The sequence below is a fragment of the Perognathus longimembris genome, chromosome 16 (assembly GCF_023159225.1).
Source record: "Perognathus longimembris pacificus isolate PPM17 chromosome 16, ASM2315922v1, whole genome shotgun sequence".
Lineage (NCBI taxonomy): Eukaryota > Metazoa > Chordata > Mammalia > Rodentia > Heteromyidae > Perognathus > Perognathus longimembris.
In genome coordinates, this window is record NC_063176.1 from 36,839,424 (window position 1) to 36,853,980 (window position 14,557).

Consider the following 14,557-nt stretch of genomic DNA (forward strand, 5'->3'; position numbering starts at 1 on the left):
TCTCTTGAAAACCAATCACATGGGTGCAACTATGCACACATTAGCATCAGATTTCAGGGGATCTTCCAAACACTTCAGTACGAATGAAGAATTTGGTGGCAACCTTGGGCATCTACCCAGAGCATTTCAAGCCAGGATACAGTGAAGGTACTTGCATATCCATGCTCACTGCTGCACTACTCACAACAGCCAAGTTGTAGGAACCGTCCAGATGCCCTAAACTAGATGAATGGGTCAAGAGATTATGGTACATGTACACAATGGAATTGCACTGGTGTTTTTTTATCAAAATGAATACTAGGAAGTAGAAATTTGTTTTGGATGGTGGGCAAAGGGGAAAGCATAGGAATGGAGGGAGGAAGGGTGAGCAAATGAAGTGTTTATATTCAGTGTGCAGTATGTGAAAAATAAAGTATATAACTTGAAGGTAGGGATGGGAGGGAGAAAGTGGGAGAGAACAACGGTGACATTGATTAGGAATCATTGTACACATAAGTGGACTTATGGGATTGTAACCCCTTTGTATAGCTACTTAATAACAAAAAAATAATGGCTTAAAAAAAGAGAATTCTTGAAATTTCAGAGAGACTTGACAAAGCAAACACATCCAAGATACCAATACACAGACCAAAAAAGGATGGTCTTGGGAGAAATGCACCAAATGCTAAGACCCAAGCACTACTTCCTATGTACCTATAATAATATATGGACAAAAAGAACTCTAATAATAAGGAAACAAAGGACTTCTCAATTAGACTTATAATATTCAGAGGACCCTATGTTCTTTACCTCACATATGGTGTATACATGTGCACATGTTAGGGAAGATGGAAGGAAGGCACAGAATGAGTGGAAAGTGAGTGAAAAAAAATACAGTAGAGGGGGCCCAACAGCTGAAAGGACATTGATGAAATCAAACTAAGCAACTCAAGGGCAGTGGGGGGAAGGGAAAAAATGTGAGAAAAGAGGGAACAGATTAGACCAAGCAAAGGGAAAGAAATATACACATCACCCGACCTGGAAGGAATTGTTTTATTGTTACTATTCATAAAGGTCATAAGCACTGTAGATTAGAATGATTATGTCCATCAATGGGAGAGCAAAAGAAAAAAAAGATGAAAGATGGAGGGGGCCCTTGGGGTAGAAAAATGAGGAAGGGGGTAACAAGTATGACAATAAATGTACTCACTACCTTAAGTATGTAACTGTAACCCTGCTGTACATCATCTTGACAAAAAAAAAGGAATTCTTGTGGCAGGCTACTTTTCTTTCTATTTGATTCAATTTTCCAAAGGTAGAAGAAAAACTTGTTTATTTAAAAAAATCAACCCTCTCCTCTGTACTAGAATTGGGTCTGGAAATTTTAATTGTCTTTAAATAAGTCTCCATAATTACTTCTGATTGCCTTGAAATGTGTTTCCAAAACATTTTAATAAATTTACAAATCATGTAAGAAGCTGTCTCACCTGATTTCTATGCCATGGTTTACTTCCTATGTTAGAAAGTAAAAAATTACAACCTTTTTGTTGTTGTTTTGCAGGTCCTGGAACTTGAACTCAGGGCGTGGGTGCTATCCCTGAGCATATTTGGGCTCAAGGCACTTGAGCTACAGTGCTATTTTGTGGCTTTGGCTGAGTAGTTTATTGGAGATAAGAGTTTCACAGACTTTTCTGCTTGGGCTGCTTTGGAACCTTGATCCTTATATTTCCACCTCCTGAGTTGCTCACTCCTGTTTTTGGGTTATAGTTCTAGATATAGAAAGTAAGGCCTCATGTATGTTAGGTAAACACTCTACTATTAAACTACCTCTTTGGCCTGTATTATTTTTTTGAGACAGGGTCTGGTTAAGTTTCAATGTGCTAAAACTCTTGCCTGGCCTTAGGAGTACTGGGATTATAAGCATAGGCCACCACACCAGGCTATGTCTGTATAATCTGTGTTCATCATGAAGCAGAATATGTTCATTTAAGAGAAAAAAATAGAAAACAAGAAAACTCAAAAGCCAGATACTGGTGGTACATGTCTATAATCCAAGCTTCTCAGGAGTCTGAGATCTGAGGATTTTGGTTCAAAGCTAGCCAGGGCAGGTAAATTTGTGAAGCTCTAATCTCCAATTAGCCACCAGAAAACTGCTCATGGATAACAATCAGGCCCCAAGCCCTACAGCTGACAAAGAAGTAGTACTCCCACTTAGAAATGTTGTAAATAATATGAACATTTCTTCTACCTTTCCATCCATTTTAAAAATGACCACACACATATGCTTACCCATGCGTCCTGGTAGCTCAATAAAGATAGTCGACTAAAACATGCACTGGAGATTGCTTGATTTTACTGACAAGACATTGCATTCTGAACTGCTCCAGGATCATGCAGTTTTGACTTTAACAGTATAAGCCCCATGTTTTCTAAGCTAATATAACTGCTTTTTCATGTCCCTGTTATATTGTTTAAGCCTCCAGGCAGTGTGTCTTGGAGCCACTTAGCCAACAGTGTAATAGGACATTTTTGGCATTTTGCCTTAAACAAAATAACTATTCACTTTGCATTTAGAATGTATTAAGTATTACAAATTATCAAGAGATGACTTTAAGTGTATAGGAGGATTATGCAGGTTACGTGCAAATACGATGGCATTTTATATGAGATTTGAGATGCATACAATTTTGTATCTGAAGTGGCTTATGGATACCAACAGAAGACATCTGTGTGTGTGTGTGTGTGTGTGTGTGTGTGTGTGTGTGTGTATAACTGGTTCACTCTATCCTGGAAAAAATGACTAGTACAGGTTTGTATCCTAAAGGCCTGTGTAAATCTATTGCAGTTGGTGGTAAATATTTGGGTACAGAATTTGATATCACAGCTATTTTTTTATTTATCTTCTTTGGTCCTGGGTATCAATCAGGTGAAATTGCACTTGCTATTTAAGCACTTTGCAAGTGTGCTACATCCCAGACCTCTTTCTACATTTTAAATGTAGTGTTCAATTAAAATAAGGCTATGTCTAATCTCTATACCTCTATCATTTTTTTTCAACCTGAATTCAAGAATCCTCTAAGACCAATTAAGCATTGATGCACAATTGTTTATATTTTTCTTTTTTACTTTTCTTTTGGCAGTCTTAGGGCTTGAACTCAGATTCTGAGTATTGCCTCTGAGCTTGCTTGTGCTCTAGGCTAGCACTCTACTACTTGAGCAACAATGCCACTTCCAGCTTTTTGAGAGTAGTTCATTGGAGGCGAGAGTCTTATGGACTTTTCTGCCTAGGTAGGCTTCAAACTGCAAAGCTCAGATCTCTTGAGTAGGTATGTTTATAGGCATCAGCAATCAGCATTTGGCTTCAGTTTTTTATTTCTCTACCAATTTGTAACAAATAATAACTGATATTAATGCAAAATAATGACATTTGGAAAGCTACAATGAATCCATGTGTTCATATATACCAAATATAATCTTGATGCCAAGGCATATTTATTCTAATTTAATCTGAACTTCATAGATAAGGCCCACCACATTTAGGAGGCAATCTGGTTTTTCTCATGTACTTTAAAAGAGTGGTTATTTTCTAAGTGGGCTAAAGACTTTAAAAGAGACTTCTGTGATGAGGAAATGAGAATGGCCAAGAGACATATGAAAAAGTGCTCCACATCACTGGCCATAAAAGAAATGCAAATCAAAGGAACGTTGAGATTCCATCTCACCCCAGTAGGAAATGTCCTATATCAAGAAAACTAACAATAATAAATGTTGTAGGGGATGTGGCCAAAAGGGAACCCTACTTCATTGTTGCTGGAAATGTAAACTGGTTCAGCCACTCTGGAAAGCGGTATGGAGAGTCCTCAGAAGGCTAAACATAGAGCTCCCCTATGACCCAGCAGCCCTACTTTTGTGCATCTACACAAAAGACCACAAACAAGAACACACTAAAGCTATCAGCACAACAATGTTCATCTCAGCACAATTTGTCATAGCTAAAATATGTCATTTGAATTTTTTTTTTTTGGCCAGTCCTGGGGCTTGGAATCAGGTCCTGAGCACTGTCCCTGGCTTCTTTTTGCTCAAGGTTAGCACTCTGCCACCTGAGCCACAGCCCCACTTCGGGCCATTTTCTGTATATGTGGTGCTGGGGAATCGAACCCAGGGCCTCATGTATATGAGGCAGGCACTCTTGCCACTAGGCCATATCCCCAGCCCTGTCATAGCTAAAATATGGAACCAATCCAGATGCCCCTCAGTAGACAAATGGATTAGGAAAAGGTGGAACATATACACAATTGAATTTTATACCTCTATCAGAAAGAATGACATTGCCCCATTCATAAGGAAATAGAAGGACTTGGAAAAAATTATACTAAGTGAAATGAGCCAGACCCAAAGAAACATGGACTCTATGGTCTCCCTCATAGCGAATAATTAGCACAGGTTTAGGCTAGTCACAGAAGAGGATCACAAGAGCCTAATAACTATGCCCCTATCAATGCATAAGATAATGTTAAGTGAAATGAACTCCATGTTATGGAAACGAGTGATATATCACTGTTGTAATTACTTTCAATATGCCATGTGAAACCGCAGCTTCTATTATTAATGAACCTCTTGTATCCCCTTCCTGTGGTTTTACCTGCAGTATCACTGCATCTTATCTGAGTACACTGGAAACTGTATATACTGGTATTAGAACTAGGAAAGTGAAAGGGAATACCAAAATTGAGAGGCACAGGATAAAAAGACAAACGACTACAAAAGCAATGCATATCTGTTTGGTGTAAACCAACTGAACAAGTCATGGGGGGAAAAGAGAAAGGGGGAGGGGTAGGGGGCATGAGGGAGGAGGTAACAGTACAAGAAATGTATCCAATGCCTAACTATGAAACTGTAACCTCTCCTTACATCACTTTGAAAATAAGTAAAAAAATAGGGGCTGGGAATATGGCCTAGTGGCAAGAGTGCTTGCCTCCTTCCTACACATGAAGCTCTGGGTTCGATTCCCCAGCACCATATATATGTAAAACGGCCAGAAGGGGCGCTGTGGCTCAGGTGGCAGAGTGCTAGCCTTGAGCGGGAAGAAGCCAGGGATGGTGCTCAGGCCCTGAGTCCAAGGCCCAGGACTGACATGAATGAATAAATAAATAAATAAATAAATAAATAAATAAATAAATAAATAAATAGATTAGAAAAAATAATCACTCAGCTTAAAAAGAAACAAAACAAGGAAGACAAAGCCACAGAGGAAGGTCCTAAAGTGTATGTGACAGGATAAGGTCAAGAAACTGTGCTCATGAGTTTTTCGTTGCTGTGAAACAGCTTGTGGATGGGGGGAGTCAAGTTGGATCTGGCTCACTACTTCAGACAATTATGGCACAGAGGGGATGGCAGAAGAAAGGAAAAGGGACAGAGGCAGGAGAGACAGAAGGGTAAAGGGAGGGAAAGGGGAGAAGATAGGGGAGGATGGAGAGAGGGAGGGAGAGGGAAAGAAGAAGAAAGGAGAGAGAAAGAGGAAAGAAGAGAGGGAAGGGAGCAAGAGGAGGAGAGAGATGGAGTAAAAAGCAGCACTCTTCCCTTTCTACATTTTATGGGAGGGGAGGGAGGATCAATGAGCTTGAACTCATGGCCCTGAGCTTTTTCACTCAAAGCTAGGGCTCTGCCACTCTGAGCCACAGTGCAATTTCCTGTTTTCTGGTGGTTAATAGGTGATGAGAGGCTCACAGACTTGCCTTATAGGGCTGATTTCGAACCACACTCCTCAGATCTCAGCAAGTAGCTAGGATACTGGTGAAAGACACCACTGCTGGCCCTTTTACCCTTGATGTCATCTGGGCCCCAGCCCATAGCATAGAGCCACTCTCATCTGGGACAGAATTTTCCCACTTCACCACTCCTCATTAGAAATAACCTCATAGACATACCCAGAGGGGTGCTTTCCTAATCTCCTAGCCCCTTCTCAATCTAATCAATTTAACCCAATTAAACATCACAACCCACTCCTTCCTTGTCAACTATGCAACCAAACACATCTCATGTAACTGGATGAGACATCTGCATCTGACCCCCCAAAAGCTCACATTTATCTCAATGCACTATATATTCAGTTCCTACCCAAAGTTCCACACAGTTTCATAGTTCCAGGACTGCTCAAAGGTTCAAGTGCAAATTTCTTCTGAGACTCAGGGGCAAATTCATAGTTTTCAAGTCCTGTAAAATCAAAAAGTACATAACATATCCAATATACATATGTACATAATGAAAATTACAATCCCCAAATAGTGAGCTGTGACATAGGAAGAATGGAACCAAAGCAAATCTGAAAACATGGCAGAACTATCATTAAGTACAATAGCTACATAAGGATCATCCAGAGCCTCTGGAAGAAGCATGTAAGTTCCAAAGGTTTGGAACAGCTCTGTTCCCAAGGCCTCACCAGCTGCAGCCTGTGTGGTCTTTTCCTTCAGCTCATACCACTCATTGTCTGTGGCTCTCCTTGACAGACATTAACTTCCTGAATTCTCCATTGCATCTTCAGCTTCAACCTCACTTCTTCCTTTGAAATCTATCTTTGTGTCCTCCTAACTCTTCCATGGCAAATGCCTGCATAGCTAGCAATGTGGCACCAATGCCAAGATCTGCTGCAGTTCAAGCAGCTGGGCCCTAAAAGATCATGGCTGTAGCTGTTCTTGAATGCCTGGATGGCACCAAGGGAAATTCTTGCCTAAGCAGCTTTCTGTGAACAGAGCATTCCTGAGTGTGTGCGCCCCTGCCCCCTCTCTCTCTCTGGAAAGCATGTTCTTCCTGTTCTTTCCCATGAATTCAACCATTTCAGTTTTGAGCTTGCCTATGGTGCATTCTACACATTCATAACATTCCCTTAACCTATCTTTCCTATTGATCTGTTGAAAAGTACTTGGTTTCTTTTTTTTCTGAATAATTATTGTCAAAGTGATGTACAGAGGGGTTACAGTTTCATACATAAGGCAGTTGGTACATTTCTTGCGTAATTGGTTACCACCTCCCTCATTTTCCCCCTTCCTCTCCCCTTTTCCTTCTCCCCCCCATGAGTTGTTCAGTTGGTTTACATCAAATGGTTTTGAAAGTATTGCTTTTGGAGTCGTTTGTCTTTTCATCCTTTGCCTCTCAATTTTGTTATTCCCTTTCACTTTCCTAGTTCTAATACCAGTATATATAGTACCCAGGGTACTCAGATGAGATACAGTGATAGTGTGGGGACAAGCACAGGAAGAGGATACAAGAGGATCATCAACAAGAAAAATGCTACGGTTTCACATGGCATGTTGAAAGTAATTACAACACTGACATAACACTCGTTTCCATAACATGGAGTGCATTTCACTTAGCATCATCTTACGTGTTCATAGGGCATAGCTATTGGGCTCTTGTGATCCTCTGCTGTGATTAGCCTAAACCTGTGCTAATTATTCCCTATGAGGGAAACCATAGAGTCCATGTTTCTTTGGGTTTTGCTCACTTCATTTAGTATAATTTTTTCCAAGTCCTTCTATTTCCTTATGAATGGGGCAATGTCATTCTTTCTGATAGAGGCATAACATTCCATTGTGCATACGCTCCACATTTTCCTGATCCATTTGTCTACTGAGGGGCATCTGGATTGGTTCCATATTTTAGCTATGACAAATTGTGCTGCGATGATCATTCTTGTGCTGGTGGCTTTAGTTATACTTTGTAATCTGAAGTTAATAATGTTGCTATACTTTGTATTTTGATGTTAATGTTGACTTATTTACTTTTGTCAGTCATGAGGCTTGAACTTCAGGCCTGGGTGCTGTCTCTGACCTCTTCAGCCTCTTCAGCTCTTCAGGCTAGTGCTCTACTACCCTGAGCCACAGCAGGACCTCCAGTTTTCTGGTATTTGATTGGAGATAGCATGTCTCATGGGCTGGCGTTGAACCCCAATCCTCAGATCTCAGCTTTCTAAGGAGCCAGTACCCAACTTATTTCTCAATCTTTTATTTTATCGATTGATTTTTTGTCACTCGCGGGGCTTCAACTCAAGGCCTGGGTGCTGTCCCTGAGCTCTTTTGCTCAAGGCTAGCACTCTACCATTTTGAGCTACACCACTTCCAATAATGCTTATTATTTGATGGTTACAGGTATCTTTTTCTCTTTCTACCCTAGACTGAAAACAGAGTTTCCACTTCTGCCTTGAGTGCTATTGCAATGCCAAGGATTATAGACCTTGCCCACTAACGGATCAAGTTAAAGGGCCTCTGCTATGAGAGAGAGAGAGAGAGAGAGAGAGAGAGAGAGAGAGAGAGAGAGAGAGAGAGAGAGAGAAGCGAGAAGCCCATCCGCCCAGTAAGCATGGCCACCGCACCATCCCTCGGCCCTCTAATCCCTGCTTCTGTGGTACAGTTTTACCTCTGCAAGGCACAGCCCAAAATCACTGGAAAGGGATTCCCTTCCGGCAGCCGGAAGGAGGACCTGGCTATGTGATATGGAGAGAGTCAGAAGAAAGGTGGGCAAAGAGCATGCGGTTTGAGAGCCAGTAGGAGCTGGGTTCAAGTTCCTACCTTACTCCTTTTGGCTCTACATTGAGAGCCCTTCTGAGGGGCTGAGGGCACAGAATAGTTATCTGAGTGTATCTGTGAGCTGACCCTCATTCCCAGGGAACAAAGCAGAACTCCAAGCTGCTTAGTGGAAATGGCAAATAATGGATCTTGTCAGCTAGTGATAAATGGTGTGAAAAATAAAATGAAAAATGAGAGACTTGGTGGAGATGGGCTGCATGCAGGGAATGGTGGAGAAACATGAGTGTGAGTCGAGAAAGACACAGCTCCCCTCACTGGGCTTGGCACAGTCAGTGGCTTCCCTCCCTTTCTCTCCTCCTGACTTCGCCTCCTTTAGATCTGGCGCCAGCTTTGTGCCCTGTCCTAGTTGGGTTTTCAGTAAATACCTTGGTTGCGTTGCCTCTCTAGGAACCCAAGGGTTAGATATGGAAGCCTTTGGGAAAAGAGTATTCTAAGAAAAAAAACTCATGGAGAGAATGTATTTGAGTTGGCAGGAAAATGACTTTCATCTCAGATGGTATGTATTGTGAGGATTATAGACATCTATTGCTTCTGGAATTAGTGTATTTTAATATATAAAAAAGAGCACAAAGGGATCCTGCTCTGAAAATCATACTCTCCAACCTCAGAACAACATTCACCAGCTCCATACGAAACACTATTGGGCTGCTGAGCAGTATCAACTGTACGTCCTGGTTTTTTTCCAGTAAGGTCTCATCAGAGACTATCTTGTAAAAGGTGGAAAGACAATATGGCAGATTAATCCCTCAAAGAGGCAGTGGGTCAGCACATAAGCTATTGTGCACTAGCTATCGGGAAACAGGTACCTGCTTCTGAGCAGCTAATATTCTAATGGGGAGAATAGACACTAAAGACATAAGGCAACTTATTCAGGTGCAGATAAGTGCTATGAACAAGAGAAAAAGGGCTTAGCATGGTGTATGTCTGTAATCTCACCACTTAGGAGGCAGGGGTCATGAATTAAGGCCACCCTGGGCTACATAGTATAAAGAAAAAACAAAGCAAAACAAAACACAAGCTGGATGCCTGTGGCTCACACCTCATAACCCTAGCTACTCGGACAGTGTCAGAGCCCAGAGTTCAAGCCCCAGGACTGGCAGACAGAACAAACAACAATGAAACAAAAACACAAACAAAAACCAAAAATGGTTACCGTACTAAAAACATATCAGAAAGCCTGACCTATTTTGTTTAGCTGGTCAGAAAGATCTCTTTGCAAACTTAATGTCTGAATTTGGGGACATAAAACAGGAACAGACAGCAAAGCCAAAACAGGATTGTCGGCAGAACTACAAAGTGTAAATGTGGTGAGGTAGATGAAGCTGAGCCAGAGGGGTCTTGTGAGCAGGGAGGGAGGGGAAGAAGATGAGACGTACAGTAGCAGCCAAGATCCTACAGGCCTTATGGGCACAGGGAGGAAGAGCCTGTCCCGTGTGTTAGCCATAAGTGCAAGGGAGAGCCAGGTGAAGGGTGAAAAGCCTGCATCCCGTTGTGGCTTGGGCTTTAGGGTGTACTTAGGTCACAGAGATGTTCGGATGGTTGAGTGGGATGATGTAGGTGCATCTCTTAGGATCCGGTCTGTCTCATGGACACCCTCACTCACTGCTCTTTCTCTCCTGACACAGGGAGGCTGCACTGTACTGAAGGAATGGGAGGAAACATGGAGAGAGCACTTAGGAGGGAGCAGCCATCCAGGAGAGGAATGATGGTGGCTGCAGGGCTGGGAGATGCCCAGGTCAGGTGGCATGGTGACATTTTCAATGTAACTTGGTGTCTCTGTTTCTGCTGCAGATAACCTCTGCCGCCATGTTAGCCATACCTAGCCCCAGAACAATACATCTAGCGACGTCTAAACCCCTTCACCCAGATTATCTACCTGCCCGAATGCCAAATGGCCTGTGCCTCATGCTGCTACCCACTCAAAAATATCTCCCAGAATTCAGGAGCTTGCAAATCCAAATACAAGGTATGTTGGTATAAGGTCAGCGTGGGGCAGAACAGTCTGGGAAGAATGGGAAGGTTAACCTGATTAGGCCAGGGAAGAGAGTGCAGAAAGGAAAACAAATGCAATAGCAAACACAAAAAAAGCAGTAAAGCCACATACCAGTGGCTCATTCCTGTAATCCTAGCTACTATGGAGGCTCAGATCTGAGGATCATGGTTCAGAGCCAGCCTGGGCAGGAAAGTGGGGCCATGGCTCAGTGGTGGACCCCTAGCCTTGAGCAAAAGAGCTCAGAGACAATGCGCTACAGCCTACAACAACAACAAATAGATGAGAGAAATCTACCCTTAAAGGGTTAGCATAGAGCCTGATGCGGTGGTACATGCCTGTGATCTTAGAGCAGTATAGCGGCTGAGGCAGGAGGGGGTCTCAAGTTCAAGGCCAGTCTGACTGCCAGGGTGAGTCTGGCCCAACATCTCTACGCCAGTGTAAAAAAGGGTTATGAGATGTGAAGATGAAGTTGTTCATCACAGTGATAGTGGAGCAAGGTGCAGAAGTTCATATCATCCACTATCAACCAATAAAAAGCTGTGCATGGTGGTACGCACCTGTCACTCTAGCTACTTGGGATAGTCTGGAGCAGAAAGTGAAACCCAGTTTGAAAACTAGGCAGAATGCACTGGGGCCATGGTCACATGATGGAGCACCTGTCCAGCAAGCTTGAAGCCTTGACTTGAAATCTCAGTCCTGCAAAAAAGCAAAGGCTTTGCAATCTGACACGTGGATTTAGTCACAGATTTTTTGTTGTGTTTTGCATGCTGATAACTTATGGGACTTGTGCTCAGTCTCCAGTCCTTGGCTTTTTGAGAGTCTTGCTCTGTAATATAGTTCAGGCTGGCTTTTAATTTGGAACCTCCTACCTCAGCCTCCCAAGTTCTGCAGTTCCAGACATGCACTACAACACTTAGCCCCTAGCCATTCATTTAACTTCTCTGAGCCTTCATTTCCTCTTCTGTACCATGAAAGTGGTAAAAGTCTAATGGGATAATGCCCCAGTGTTTGCTACTTGGGGAGAGCCCTGGTTGATTTCAGGTTCACTTCTTCTTCTCCCATTTCAGGGCTCCTGTGAACGTGGTATATTATGACCCTGATGCCTTTAAAGTCAAGCCGGCTGCTCTGACAGCACAGTGTTCTGCGAGAATCAAACAGTTGCCAGAACCTGTTGTACACTAAGTACAGACCAGCATTTCTGCCACACATCAACCACATATCCGGAAGAAGTATTAGATGAAGTAGTGTCCTGCCTTGGTTTACCACCCCCGGACCCTAAATGTGATGCTCTAGAGAAGACCCCCATGAGCACCAAGTAGCAATTGGTGCCACTGTCTGGAAGTGTGGTATTAGTAGGTTTAGAAACCCCAGTATGCAATAAAGAGAAGCAGAGCTTCTTCTGTAGCCTTCTGCCTCCCTGTGGGCCCCTGGCTGCCCCTGGCTGTGGCTCTTCTGCTTGTGGGCCTGGTCTTCCTTTCTGCTGAGTCCTGGTTCCCAGGCCTTGTGCCTGCCTCCAGCTCTTCCTTCTCTAGCAGCCCTGGTTGAGATCACTGCATGTGCTACTTCCCACCGCCCCCACAGCATTACCTGCAACTACAATGAACAGGGTCAGGAACTTGGAGAAACTGGAATGCTGGCATTTAGGGAGCAGGTTACCACAAAAAGAGGACATCTCCTCAAATCCTGCTTCCTTCCCTCATGCTTAGACTTCAATGACAGGAATGACAAGAAAAGCAAGAGTTGCCCAGCAAGGTGGTGCACACCTATAGACTGAGCTGCTAGTGAAGGCTGAGGTGGGGGAATCACGTGAGTCCAGATGTTTGAGATTAGTCATGGCAACACAGTGACAGCCCATCTAAAAAAAGAAGTGTAAAAAAAAAAAGAAAGAAAGAAACCAAAGAGAGTGCTTTAGATATTTCTCATTTTTATTATAAAAGTGATATACAGAGGGGTTACAGTTACATCAGTCAAGTTTGTCCGATTTAACTTTTATTCTTAATAAATTCAAGGTAAGCCCTACCTAAAAACAATTTCTCTTGATACCCTTCTTGCTTCAATTGGAAATAAAAAGGGACTCGGCTTCAATGTTCATTTGATCTGCCCTTGTCCCCTTGTCCCCAATGTGGGACATGCCATCCCAGCAATGAGCAAATGGGATGCTATCCCAGTAAGATGCAGACACCCTGGGACAAAGCTTGTCCCGGTGATGAGGAATCACCCAGAGGCAGTCTGAAAGAACTACACAGAGAAGAGGGGATGGGGTCAGATCCTAAATACAGCTACTTTGTGTTTGCCCTTTCAAAATGAACCAGAACCAGGAGGTCAAAAGAAAATATTTAATAAGCATGCCTGGAGAATGTTCATACCTTTCTTCTAAATGGGCAGGAACTTGTATCTATTACCTGATATTTTTATTTATACTGAGTCCCATCCACACTCTATAGTCCAGACATCTATACTCTAATTACGAGAGATGATCAAGGCCTCCCACTGGGCCTTAACCACTCCAATCCAGCCCCAGCTTCTGACTGCTTATTCTTAACCAGTCCACTGCGCTCTGCCCTACCCAGTCAGAAGTTATTAACCAGTCAGAAGTAGTCAGGGACGTGATCCACCAGAACTGCCTAGAATGCAGGAGAAATGAACGAGCCAAGTCATTCAATTTCTTTCTTTTACATCCTGAATGGATAGCTGCCCTTCCTTCTGCCATTTGTGTATGCTCTAATTACTTTTTTCCTTTTCTTATTGTTCAGCTCCTGCCCCAGAGATTCTTTCAGACTCCATCCAAAGACATAAACACTTGCTCATCATCAAAGAGCTGTTACTGCTGCCTTCTCCCAGATCAGAGACATCTTGGCCTTCTACCCATACTATCAATGCCCCTTGTCAGTGTCAAGTAGCCAGGGAGAGTCAGTGCCCCTTTACAACTATCAAAAGGATGGAATGTCAGGTCCTGCTAGGAAAAACGTCCCATCCCTTTGCTCTGTGGGCATGCATGACTGCATGAGGCCCTTCCCTAGGACTCCCCACCCAGCTCCTGTATCTCAGGCAACTGGAACACCTGGGGGCAGTGGGAGGTCCCTCAGACTCTGAGGTCATCTCCTCATCTACTGCAGCCACACCTCCTCACCCTCCCCTAACTAATCATCTTTCTCCTTACCACCCTAAGTTCTCTCTACACGCCTCCATCTTGTCCTGACTGGTGGTTTGGTTTCACCTAATAAACTCTCTTCTGCCTGAACAGTGTGGGGGTCTCTTTTAGCAACCCTTATAGGTACCTCTAAGACTTGCAAATCAAGAATTTCTTCAGATATCTATGTTCTGACACACAGGGGACCAACAGAACACTACCAGGGAGCACATGGTTGAGCCCCAATCACCTGTGACACCATTTTCCTCAGCCCCACCCACAGCAGCTTGGGGTTGCTGCACAGCAAGAGATTCACACATAGGCTGGTGGATGACTGTCTGAAAATTCAATTGCCTCAGATCCAGGAGTGAGATCCAAGGCACAAACTACAGCTCATGATTGGATATTCTCTTGAAAAGTTTGGATTGCTTTTGAGTGTTGATACTAAGAACAACAAAGGCAGGCCTGGGACCTGGAGGAGGAGCCCAAAGGGCAGAGAGCATTGTCTTTGGAAGTGGAGTACAGTGGGCAAAGAGCAGAAGGCCAAGCTACTACCAACCAGCCATGCACAGGGGTGACTCCCGCTGATGTCCATGAAGCTCCCCAGCCTAGAGTATCTTCAGTGACTTATCACAAGTACTGAAGTGCTGCGGGCCCCAGGAAGGAGGAAATATCCCATGGGTACCCTGTGGCTTTCAGGAAGGATGACTATCTGAGCAGACCCTGCTGGCTGTTTGATATTTATCTAGCTATTCAGTCAACCTATGTCCGCAATGTAGAGGGATAATGGAGTCACCCAAAAAACATCCACTGGTACTATATTTATGGAACTGTGGAGCATAACAATGTGTGCAGGCCCTCAAAGCTTATCAA